The sequence below is a fragment of the Sceloporus occidentalis genome, unplaced genomic scaffold, assembly GCF_023333645.1.
Source record: "Sceloporus occidentalis isolate IW3139 unplaced genomic scaffold, rSceOcc1.0.p SCAF_422, whole genome shotgun sequence".
NCBI lineage: Eukaryota > Metazoa > Chordata > Lepidosauria > Squamata > Phrynosomatidae > Sceloporus > Sceloporus occidentalis.
Genome location: NW_028317402.1, coordinates 323,219 through 335,077, shown reverse-complemented (window position 1 = coordinate 335,077; position 11,859 = coordinate 323,219). Strand labels below are relative to the sequence as shown.

The window sequence follows — 11,859 nt, the reverse complement described above, 5'->3', positions numbered from 1 at the left end:
ATAAGAGTCCTTTTCATTCTATAGGGATTATTCTATTAATATATAAAGCACGCATTAACTAATTCTAACAGCATTTTTCCGCAGTTAAGTCATATGCCACAATCCACCACTCAGTGGCGCACATTCCTATTATTGGTATGTGACGTCACAGCTAACAGCCCTCTACTATAACTGTGCAGGGGCTGGTCCTCGCCGGGTGCGGTGGCGCGTGCCTGTAATCCTGCAACTGGGAGGTTGAGGCTGTTGGATCGCTTGAGTCCAGGGGTTCTGGTCTACCCTGAGCTGTGTCAATCAGGTGTCCGCACTAAGTTCAGTATCAATATGGTGAGCTTGGGAGAGCTCTGGCTCACCAGGTTGCTCTAAGGAGGGGTGAACCAGCCCAGGTCGGAAACGGAGCAGGTCAAAACCCCCATGCCAATCAGTAGTTGGATCACACCTGTGAATAGCCAGTGTAGAACAGCCTGGGCAATACAGTGAGACATATCCTTTTTTACAACATCTCCAAAGCAAACCAATCTATTTGCGCTAAAGTATTTTTGAACCGAAACACAAATATGCTCAGCTAGTTTCAATGTATAAAATGTCTGTGTCTTTCAGGCCTTCCTTCATTCCTTTCTTTTTAAGAATCGAAAAGGGAGACTTGCCATCTTAGAGAAGAAACTCAAGGTTTAGATCACAAGTAGCTCCCCAGCAACAAAGATTGCACAGACAAGCTGTTTGGTGGCAAGGATGGCACAGACAGGCTGTTTGAGGCTGAGATGGCACAGGCAGGCTGTTTGGTTGCAAAGTTGGCACAGGCACGCTGTCTGAGGGCACATACACACTGTTTGGGGCAGAGACAGCACAGGCAAGCGCTTTGGGACAATGAATACACTGAGAAACTGAGCATTTGATACTACAGATTTAGCTGGAAAAGTTTAATATGAAAATGAGACACCACAAACACAAGCTGAGTAAATGGTTTCTGAGATATTTTACTTCACCATCAAATGAAATGTTTACAAACTATACAAACGATACGGCAACTTATAAGAGTCCTTTTCATTCTATAGGGATTATTCTATTAATATATAAAGCACGCATTAACTAATTCGAACAGCATTTTTCCGCAGTTAAGTCATATGCCACAATCCACCACTCAGTGGCGCACATTCCTATTATTGGTATGTGACGTCACAGCTAACAGCTCTCTACTATAACTGTGCAGGGGCTGGTCCTTGCCGGGTGCGGTGGCGCGTACCTGTAATCCTGCTACTGGGAGGCTGAGGCTGTCAGATCACTTGAGCCCAGGGGTTCTGGTCTACCCTGAGCTGTGTCGATCGGGTGCCCGCACTAAGTTCAGTATCAATATGGTGAGCTTGGGGGAGCTCAGGCTCACCAGGTTGCTCTAAGGAGAGGTGAACCGGCCCAGGTCAGAAACGGAGCAGGTCAAAACCCCCATGCCAATCAGTAGTGGGATCATTCCTGTGAATAGCCAGTGTAGAACAGCCTGGGCGATACAGTGAGACATACCCTTTTTACAACATCTCCAAAGCAAACCAATCTATTTGCACTAAAGTATTTTTGAACCGAAACACAAATATGTTCAGCTAGTTTCAATGTATAAAATGTCTGTGTCTTTCAGGCTTTCCTTCATCCCTTTCTTTTTAAGAATGGAAAAGGGAGACTTGCCATCTTAGAGAAGAAACTCAAGGTTTAGATCACAAGTAGCTCCCCAGCAACAAAGATTGCACAGACAAGCTGTTTGGTGGCAAGGATGGCACAGACAGGCTGTTTGCGGGAACTGACAAGCTCTTGGTTTGCAAGGATGGCACAGACATGTTGTTTGAGGCTAAGATGGCACAGGCAGGCTGTTTGGTTGCAAAGTTGGCACAGGCACGCTGTTTGGGGCAGAGACAGCACAGGCAAGCGCTTTGGGACAATGAATACACTGAGAAACTAAGCATTTGATACTACAGATTTAGCTGGAAAAGGTTAATATGAGAATGAGACACCACAGACACAAGCTGAGTAGATGGTTTCTGAGATATTTTACTGCACCATCAAATGAAATGTTTACAAACTATACAAACGATACAGCAACTTATAAGAGTCCTTTTCATTCTATAGGGATTATTCTATTAATATATAAAGCACGCATTAACTAATTCTAACAGCATTTTTCCGCAGTTAAGTCATATGCCACAATCCACCACTCAGTGGCGCACATTCCTCTTGTTGGTATGTGACGTCACAGCTAACAGCCCTCTACTATAACTGTGCAGGGGCTGGTCCTCGCCGGGTGCGGTGGCGCGTGCCTGTAATCCTGCCACTGGGAGGCTGAGGCTTTCGGATCACTTGAGTCCAGGGGTTTTGGTCTACCCTGAGCTGTGTCGATCGGGTGTCCGCACTAAATTCGGTATCAATATGGTGAGCTTGGGGGAGCTCAGGCTCACCAGGTTGCTCTAAGGAGGGGTGAACCGGCCCAGGTCGGAAACGGAGCAGGTCAAAACCCCCATGCCAATCAGTAGTGGGATCACGCCTGTGAGTAGCCAGTGTAGAACAGCCTGGGCGATACAGTGAGACATATCCTTTTTACAACATCTCCAAAGCAAACCAATCTATTTGCGCTAAAGTATTTTTGAACCGAAACACAAATATGTTCAGCTAGTTTCAATGTATAAAATGTCTGTGTCTTTCAGGCCTTCCTTCATCCCTTTCTTTTTAAGAATGGAAAAGGGAGACTTGCCATCTTAGAGAAGAAACTCAAGGTTTAGATCACAAGTAGCTCCACAGCAACAAAGATTGCACAGACAAGCTGTTTGGTGCCAAGGATGGCACAGACAGGCTGTTTGAGGCTGAGATGGCACAGGCAGGCTGTTTGGTTGCAAAGTTGGCACAGGCACGCTGTCTGAGGGCACATACACACTGTTTGGGGCAGAGACAGCACAGGCAAGCGCTTTGGGACAATGAATACACTGAGAAACTGAGCATTTGATACTACAGATTTAGCTGGAAAAGGTTAATATGAAAATGAGACACCACAGACACAAGCTGAGTAGATGGTTTCTGAGATATTTTACTTCACCATCAAATGAAATGTCCTCTACTATAACTGTGCAGGGCCTGGTCGTCGCCGGGTGCGGTGGCGCGTGCCTGTAATCCTGCCACTGGGAGGCTGAGGCTGTCGGATCACTTGAGTCCAGAGGTTCTGGTCTACCCTGAGCTGTGTCAATCGGGTGTCCGCACTAAGTTTGGTATCAGTATGGTGAGCTTGGGGGAGCTCAGGCTCACCAGGTTGCTCTAAGGAGGGGTGAACCAGCCCAGGTCAGAAACAGAGCAGGCCAAAACCCTCATGCCAATCAGTAGTGGGATTGCACCTCTGAACAGCCAGTGTAGAACAGCCTGGGCGATACAGTGAGACATATCATTTTTACAACATCTCCAAAGCAAACCAATCTATTTGCACTAAAGTATTTTTGAACCGAAACACAAATATGTTCAGCTAGTTTCAATGTATAAAATGTCTGTGTCTTTCAGGCCTTCCTTCATCCCTTTCTTTTTAAGAATGGAAAAGGGAGACTTGCCATCTTAGAGAAGAAACTCAAGGTTTAGATCACAAGTAGCTCCCCAGCAACAAAGATTGCACAGACAAGCTGTTTGGTGGCAAGGATGGCACAGACAGGCTGTTTGCGGGAACTGACAAGCTCTTGGTTTGCAAGGATGGCAGAGACATGTTGTTTGAGGCTAAGATGGCACAGGCAGGCTGTTTGGTTGCAAAGTTGGCACAGGCACGCTGTCTGAGGGCACATACACAATGTTTGGGGCAGAGACAGCACAGGCAAGCGCTTTGGGACAATGAATACACTGAGAAACTAAGCATTTGATACTACAGATTTAGCTGGAAAAGGTTAATATGAAAATGAGACACCACAGACACAAGCTGAGTAGATGGTTTCTGAGATATTTTACTGCACCATCAAATGAAATGTTTACAAACTATACAAACGATACAGCAATTTATAAGAGTCCTTTTCATTCTATAGGGATTATTCTATTAATATATAAAGCACGCATTAACTAATTCTAACAGCATTTTTCCGCAGTTAAGTCATATGCCACAATCCACCACTCAGTGGCGCACATTCCTATTATTGGTATGTGACGTCACAGCTAACAGCCCTCTACTATAACTGTGCAGGGGCTGGTCCTCGCCGGGTGCGGTGGCGTGTGCCTGTAATCCTGCAACTGGGAGGTTGAGGCTGTTGGATCGCTTGAGTCCAGGGGTTCTGGTCTACCCTGAGCTGTGTCAATCAGGTGTCCGCACTAAGTTCAGTATCAATATGGTGAGCTTGGGGGAGCTCTGGCTCACCAGGTTGCTCTAAGGAGGGGTGAACCGGCCCAGGTCGGAAACGGAGCAGGTCAAAACCCCCATGCCAATCAGTAGTGGGATCGTGCCTGTGAATAGCCAGTGTAGAACAGCCTGGGCGATACAGTGAGACATATCCTTTTTACAACATCTCCAAAGCAAACCAATCTATTTGCGCTAAAGTATTTTTGAACCGAAACACAAATATGTTCAGCTAGTTTCAATGTATAAAATGTCTGTGTCTTTCAGGCCTTCCTTCATTCCTTTCTTTTTAAGAATCGAAAAGGGAGACTTGCCATCTTAGAGAAGAAACTCAAGGTTTAGATCACAAGTAGCTCCCCAGCAACAAAGATTGCACAGACAAGCTGTTTGGTGGCAAGGATGGCACAGACAGGCTGTTTGAGGCTGAGATGGCACAGGCAGGCTGTTTGGTTGCAAAGTTGGCACAGGCACGCTGTCTGAGGGCACATACACACTGTTTGGGGCAGAGACAGCACAGGCAAGCGCTTTGGGACAATGAATACACTGAGAAACTGAGCATTTGATACTACAGATTTAGCTGGAAAAGGTTAATATGAAAATGAGACACCACAAACACAAGCTGAGTAGATGGTTTCTGAGATATTTTACTTCACCATCAAATGAAATGTTTACAAACTATACAAACGATACGGCAAGTTATAAGAGTCCTTTTCATTCTATAGGGATTATTCTATTAATATATAAAGCACGCATTAACTAATTCTAACAGCATTTTTCCGCAGTTAAGTCATATGCCACAATCCACCACTCAGTGGCGCACATTCCTATTATTGGTATGTGACGTCACAGCTAACAGCCCTCTACTATAACTGTGCAGGGCCTGGTCCTCGCCGGGTGCGGTGGCGCGTGCCTGTAATCCTGCCACTGGGAGGCTGAGGCTGTCGGATCACTTGAGTCCAGGGGTTTTGGTCTACCCTGAGCTATGTCGATCAGGTGCCCGCACTAAGTTCGGTGTCAATATGGTGAGCTTGGGGGAGCTCAGGCTCACCAGGTTTCTCTAAGGAGGGGTGAACCGGCCCAGGTCGGAAACGGAGCAGGTCAAAACCCCCATGCCAATCAGTAGTGGGATCGTGCCTGTGAATAGCCAGTGTAGAACAGCCTGGGCGATACAGTGAGACATATCCTTTTTACAACATCTCCAAAGCAAACCAATCTATTTGCACTAAAGTATTTTTGAACCGAAACACAAATATGTTCAGCTAGTTTCAATGTATAAAATGTCTGTGTCTTTCAGGCCTTCCTTCATCCCTTTCTTTTTAAGAATGGAAAAGGGAGACTTGCCATCTTAGAGAAGAAACTCAAGGTTTAGATCACAAGTAGCTCCCCAGCAACAAAGATTGCACAGACAAGCTGTTTGGTGGCAAGGATGGCACAGACAGGCTGTTTGCGGGAACTGACAAGCTCTTGGTTTGCAAGGATGGCAGAGACATGTTGTTTGAGGCTAAGATGGCACAGGCAGGCTGTTTGGTTGCAAAGTTGGCACAGGCACGCTGTCTGAGGGCACATACACAATGTTTGGGGCAGAGACAGCACAGGCAAGCGCTTTGGGACAATGAATACACTGAGAAACTGAGCATTTGATACTACAGATTTAGCTGGAAAAGGTTAATATGAAAATGAGACACCACAGACACAAGCTGAGTAGATGGTTTCTGAGATATTTTACTGCACCATCAAATTAAATGTTTACAAACTATACAAACGATACAGCAACTTATAAGAGTCCTTTTCATTCTATAGGGATTATTCTATTAATATATAAAGCACGCATTAACTAATTCTAACAGCATTTTTCCGCAGTTAAGTCATATGCCACAATCCACCACTCAGTGGCGCACATTCTTATTATTGGTATGTGACGTCACCGCTAACAGCCCTCTACTATAACTGTGCAGGGGCTGGTCCTCGCCGGGTGCGGTGGCGCGTACCTGTAATCCTGCCACTGGGAGGCTGAGGCTGTCGGATCACTTGAGTTCAGGGGTTCTGGTCTACCCTGAGCTGTGTCGATCGGGTGTCCGCACTAAATTCGGTATCAATATGGTGAGCTTGGGGGAGCTCAGGCTCACCAGGTTGCTCTAAGGAGGGGTGAACCGGCCCAGGTCGGAAACAGAGCAGGTCAAAACCCCCATGCCAATCAGTAGTGGGATCACGCCTGTGAGTAGCCAGTGTAGAACAGCCTGGGCGATACAGTGAGACATATCCTTTTTTACAACATCTCCAAAGCAAACCAATCTATTTGCGCTAAAGTATTTTTGAACCGAAACACAAATATGTTCAGCTAGTTTCAATGTATAAAATGTCTGTGTCTTTCAGGCCTTCCTTCATCCCTTTCTTTTTAAGAGTGGAAAAGGGAGACTTGCCATCTTAGAGAAGAAACTCAAGGTTTAGATCACAAGTAGCTCCCCAGCAACAAAGATTGCACAGACAAGCTGTTTGGTGCCAAGGATGGCACAGACAGGCTGTTTGAGGCTGAGATGGCACAGGCAGGCTGTTTGGTTGCAAAGTTGGCACAGGCACGCTGTCTGAGGGCACATACACACTGTTTGGGGCAGAGACAGCACAGGCAAGCGCTTTGGGACAATGAATACACTGAGAAACTGAGCATTTGATACTACAGATTTAGCTGGAAAAGGTTAATATGAAAATGAGACACCACAAACACAAGCTGAGTAGATGGTTTCTGAGATCTTTTACTTCACCATCAAATGAAATGTTTACAAACTATACAAACGATACAGCAAGTTATAAGAGTCCTTTTCATTCTATAGGGATTATTCTATTAATATATAAAGCACGCATTAACTAATTCTAACAGCATTTTTCCGCAGTTAAGTCATATGCCACAATCCACCACTCAGTGGCGCACATTCTTATTATTGGTATGTGACGTCACAGCTAACAGCCCTCTACTATAACTGTGCAGGGCCTGGTCCTCGCCGGGTGCGGTGGCGCGTGCCTGTAATCCTGCCACTGGGAGGCTGAGGCTGTTGGATCACTTGAGTCCAGAGGTTCTGGTCTACCCTGAGCTGTGTCAATCGGGTGTCCGCACTAAGTTTGGTATCAGTATGATGAGCTTGGGGGAGCTCAGGCTCACCAGGTTGCTCTAAGGAGGGGTGAACCAGCCCAGGTCAGAAACAGAGCAGGCCAAAACCCCCATGCCAATCAGTAGTGGGATTGCACCTCTGAACAGCCTGGGCGATACAGTGAGACATATCCTTTTTACAACATCTCCAAAGCAAACCAATCTATTTGCGCTAAAGTATTTTTGAACCGAAACACAAATATGCTCAGCTAGTTTCAATGTATAAAATGTCTGTGTCTTTCAGGCCTTCCTTCATCCCTTTTTTTTTAAGAATGGAAAAGGGAGACTTGCCATCTTAGAGAAGAAACTCAAGGTTTAGATCACAAGTAGCTCCCCAGCAACAAAGATTGCACACACAAGCTGTTTGGTGGCAAGGATGGCACAGACAGGCTGTTTGCGGGAACTGACAAGCTCTTGGTTTGCAAGGATGGCACAGACATGTTGTTTGAGGCTAAGATGGCACAGGCAGGCTGTTTGGTTGCAAAGTTGGCACAGGCACGCTGTCTGAGGGCACATACACACTGTTTGGGGCAGAGACAGCACAGGCAAGCGCTTTGGGACAATGAATACACTGAGAAACTGAGCATTTGATACTACAGATTTAGCTGGAAAAGGTTAATATGAAAATGAGACACCACAGACACAAGCTGAGTAGATGGTTTCTGAGATATTTTACTGCACCATCAAATGAAATGTTTACAAACTATACAAATGATACGGAAATTTATAAGAGTCCTTTTCATTCTATAGGGATTATTCTATTAATATATAAAGCACGCATTCATTAATTCTAACAGCATTTTCCCACAGTTAAGTCATATGCCACAATCCACCATTTGGTGGCGCACATCCTATTATTGGTATGTGACGTCACAGCTAACAGCCCTCTACTATCACTGTGCAGTACCAGTAGTGTACCTAAATGGGGGGGGCGAGAGGGCAGTCTGCACCGGATGGCACTCATCAGGGGGTTGCCGCGATGGCCCCCTAACGCGGGCCTGCAGCTCACCGCTTTGGCGCCCACGCACTGTGTGAGGAAACTCTTTTCCCCGCCACAGCATTGAGCTGCAGTCCCGCGTCAGCCCCTGGACCTGTGAAATCTGCAAGAGAGGTAAGGGGGTGCGGGAGAGTGAATGGGTGAATGAATAAATGATTGAGTAAGTGTTTAGGGACAGAAATGGGATAGGCAGGCTGTTTAGAGGTGGCACAGGCAGGTTTCATCAGGGGCAGATGTGGCACAGCCAGGTTGCTGCAGGGGCAGAGGTGGCATTGGCAGACTGTGCCCAAGGTGGCGCTGTGGAATATGTTGCTTTTGAAGCCAAGGGGAGATGTATTGAAATGTGCGGCAGTGTGGTTTAGAGTGGTCGGTGTGGTTGAGAAATGTTGTTAGTATAACCATGCCTTCCAACTGTCCCTGCTTTTGGCACTGTCCTGACGTCCTGTGTACCTACCACATTGTTGCAGCACAGACCTCTATGTCAGCTCCTGCGTAGCATCCTCAGAATGCTCAGCAGTTGAATGGAGCAAGTTCACTCCTGAGGTAAGGTGGACGGGTTGCCACATCTCTGACCCTGCCCAGTCCTTTCTCATACCCCGCCTCTAACCTCTCCCCCAACACAGGGGTCCCTATCACAACCCTGGGTTAAAAAGTGCAGTTTAATAATCAGTGGTTGTGATTTAGATATATATATATATATATACACCGTATTTGCTCGATTATAAGACGAGGTTTTTTTCAGAGCAAATGCTCTGAAAAATACCCCTCGTCTTATAATCGGGGTTGTCTTATAATCAGACCTCAAAGTCTGACTATGAGACGACTAAGATCCAGATCCCCCGCAGCTGCATGGGATCTGGATCCCCCTGTCTCAACCCCCCCCCCCGCCCCACTTACCGGTACTTCAGAGTCCCCGGTGTGCAGCTGGGGCAGCGTGTAGATGTCTACGCGATTCGCGTAGACAACTTCCGCTGCAGCCGGAAGGAGGTGTGGCTAGCAGCGGGGGTTTTCTGCATGCATCGCGTAGACCTTCCCCGGCTGTCAAAGATCAGAGTTCCCCGCACCGGCGCGGGGAACTCTGATCTCTGACAGCCGGGGAATGTCTGCGCGATGCACGCAGACAACCCCCGCTGCTAGCCATGCCTCCTTCCGGCTGCAGTGTGAGTCTACACGCTGCCCCAGCTACATGACAGGAGACTCAGAAGTACCGGTAAGTGCGATGGGGGGGGGGGGGGTTAAATAAGGCATTTCTGGAGGCAGGGTGCTCTGTGAAATGCCTTTTAACCCCCTTAATGCCACTCTGCCTCCAGAAATGCCTTTTTAACCCTCTATACGCCACTCTGCCTCCTGCAATGCCTTAAACCTCCCTATATGCCACTCTTCCCCATAATATGCCTTTTAACCCTCTAAGTGCCAGAGTGGCATATAGGGTTAAAAGGCATATCATGGGGCACAGTGGCATATAGGGTTAAAAGGCATATCATGGGGCACAGTGGCATTTAGAGGGTTAAAAGGCATATCATGGGGCACAGTGGCATATAGGGGGTATAAGGCATTTCTGGGGCAGATGTGCATAACTGGGGGGCAGGTTGGAAAATAGAAGGAAATAAAACCAAAATATTTTTCTCAATCATAGCTTTTATTAAAAAAATAGTTTAAATGAATTAACATTTACCGGTAAAACTTTTTTCCTATTGGGTCGTCTTATATTCAGGCTTTTTCTTTTTTTCCTAAATTAATATTAAGATTTGGGGGGGTCGTCTTATAATCGCGCAAATAGTGTATATGTGTGTGTTATTGTTTTATGTGCCTTTGTTCTCCCTCACGTGCTGCCCTTTTCGATGTTCCACATGTCCTGCCCACACACTTTAACCCTTCATATCCCGGACGCCATTGACCACGCCAGCGCACCCTTTTCCCGCTATTAACCCACAGGTGGTGGGGTACGGATCAAGAACGATTCGGAGAAGGAGCCTCTTGTGGATTTGTGGTCATTGGGACTTTCGGGAGAGTGGAGCGAAGGCCGAACACGTAGGGATGTGATTTATGGCCTTTTTCCCTTTGGATCTGTATATAAGCCTGTGTGTTTTCCCAATAAACTGTGTGTTACTTTTCTGGACATTAGTCTTGTCTAATGCTTCAGGGGCTTGCTGGGTTACTCATTGTCCTTTTCAGGACATTTACAGCACCGTATTCGGCTACGCGTCGGCGGGCTTTGGTGCTATTCCATCGAGGATACCGAGACAGTTCCTGATCCCTTCCTCGCTAGTATTGTCTAGCGCTGGAAGCGGTTAACTCTTGCGGTTCCAGGAGGAAGCAACAAAGAACTGTGATAAACACATTGCCTGCTAGCCTGCAGCCACACAGATACAGATAGCTGGGAGATTAATGGTTTATGAAATATTTAGTGTGCCATCAAATCAGATTTATACACAAACTATAAAAATAAAAACTAACATTACAAAAAGTATAGGTGTATGTATAAATGTAGATAGTAGTACTGCACTTTGCACAACTTATAAGAGAACATGCTTACAAATTAATGAGTGATTTACCAGCAGCTGCCAGACGGTGGCGCGCATCCTGTATATTCACTGAATGTGACGTCATTTCTAGCTCAGCCTCTACTATCCCAGTGCAGTCTGTTTCACTCGCCGGGTGCGGTGGCGCGTGCCTGTAATCCTGCCACTGGGAGGCTGAGGCTGTCGGATCACTTGAGTCCAGGGGTTCTGGTCTACCCTGAGCTATGTCGATCGGGTGTCCGCACTAAGTTCGGTATCAATATGGTGAGCCTGGGGGAGCTCAGGATCACCAGGTTGCTCTAAGGAGGGGTGAACCGGCCCAGGTCGGAAACGGAGCAGGTCAAAACCCCCGTGCCAATCAGTAGTGGGATCGCGCCTGTGAATAGCCAGTGTAGAACAGCCTGGGCAACACAGTGAGACATAGCCTTTTTTCAAAAATAGATAATAGTTCATTTTGTTTTTTAATTTCTATAAAAAGCCCCATATTTAAAAGAAATCTATATTTAAAAGAAATCTATATTTAATTTAGCATCATTTATTACAACGCTGCAGACTATGATGGCGCTATACAAGCATAATAATTACAATAATTATTTCCATTACTGCCATCTTCTACAAGCTTCTATTCTAGTGCAATTCTTTTTTTTTTTTTTTTTTAATACATTTTATAATATAATAATACATTTTACTTCCATTAACAATGTGTAAAGGCAAGTATTTTTGGTTTGTTTGACTGCCTCCTACTGGACAAAGCTTGTTAAATGTTCGGGGCTGTGTAGTTTGCTTAACTCACCAGGAGAGGTCACTCTTTCCAGTGTCGCACTTTTGCTAGGTTTGTCACTTCTGGCTTGCCGTATGTGACTGTCCG

General features: G+C 46.1%; 9 non-coding genes across 9 annotated transcripts; all 9 read left to right on the top strand.

Moving 5' to 3' along the window:
• The first annotated feature begins 191 nt into the window (after nt 1–191).
• On the top strand, nt 192–490 carry LOC149272724 (signal recognition particle RNA). Its single transcript, XR_016279563.1, has one exon.
• Nucleotides 491–1,219: 729 nt separating this feature from the next.
• On the top strand, nt 1,220–1,518 carry LOC149272723 (signal recognition particle RNA). The gene has a single exon (XR_016279565.1).
• A 758-nt stretch (nt 1,519–2,276) lies between these two features.
• On the top strand, nt 2,277–2,575 carry LOC149272722 (signal recognition particle RNA). The gene has a single exon (XR_016279549.1).
• A 539-nt stretch (nt 2,576–3,114) lies between these two features.
• On the top strand, nt 3,115–3,413 carry LOC149272721 (signal recognition particle RNA). The gene has a single exon (XR_016279572.1).
• A 779-nt stretch (nt 3,414–4,192) lies between these two features.
• Nucleotides 4,193–4,491, top strand: LOC149272720 (signal recognition particle RNA). The gene has a single exon (XR_016279559.1).
• A 728-nt stretch (nt 4,492–5,219) lies between these two features.
• On the top strand, nt 5,220–5,518 carry LOC149272719 (signal recognition particle RNA). Its single transcript, XR_016279551.1, has one exon.
• A 779-nt stretch (nt 5,519–6,297) lies between these two features.
• LOC149272718 (signal recognition particle RNA) lies at nt 6,298–6,596 on the top strand. The gene has a single exon (XR_016279552.1).
• A 729-nt stretch (nt 6,597–7,325) lies between these two features.
• Nucleotides 7,326–7,610, top strand: LOC149272717 (signal recognition particle RNA). Its single transcript, XR_016279575.1, has one exon.
• Nucleotides 7,611–11,122: 3,512 nt separating this feature from the next.
• On the top strand, nt 11,123–11,421 carry LOC149272716 (signal recognition particle RNA). Its single transcript, XR_016279557.1, has one exon.
• The last annotated feature ends 438 nt before the right edge of the window (nt 11,422–11,859 follow it).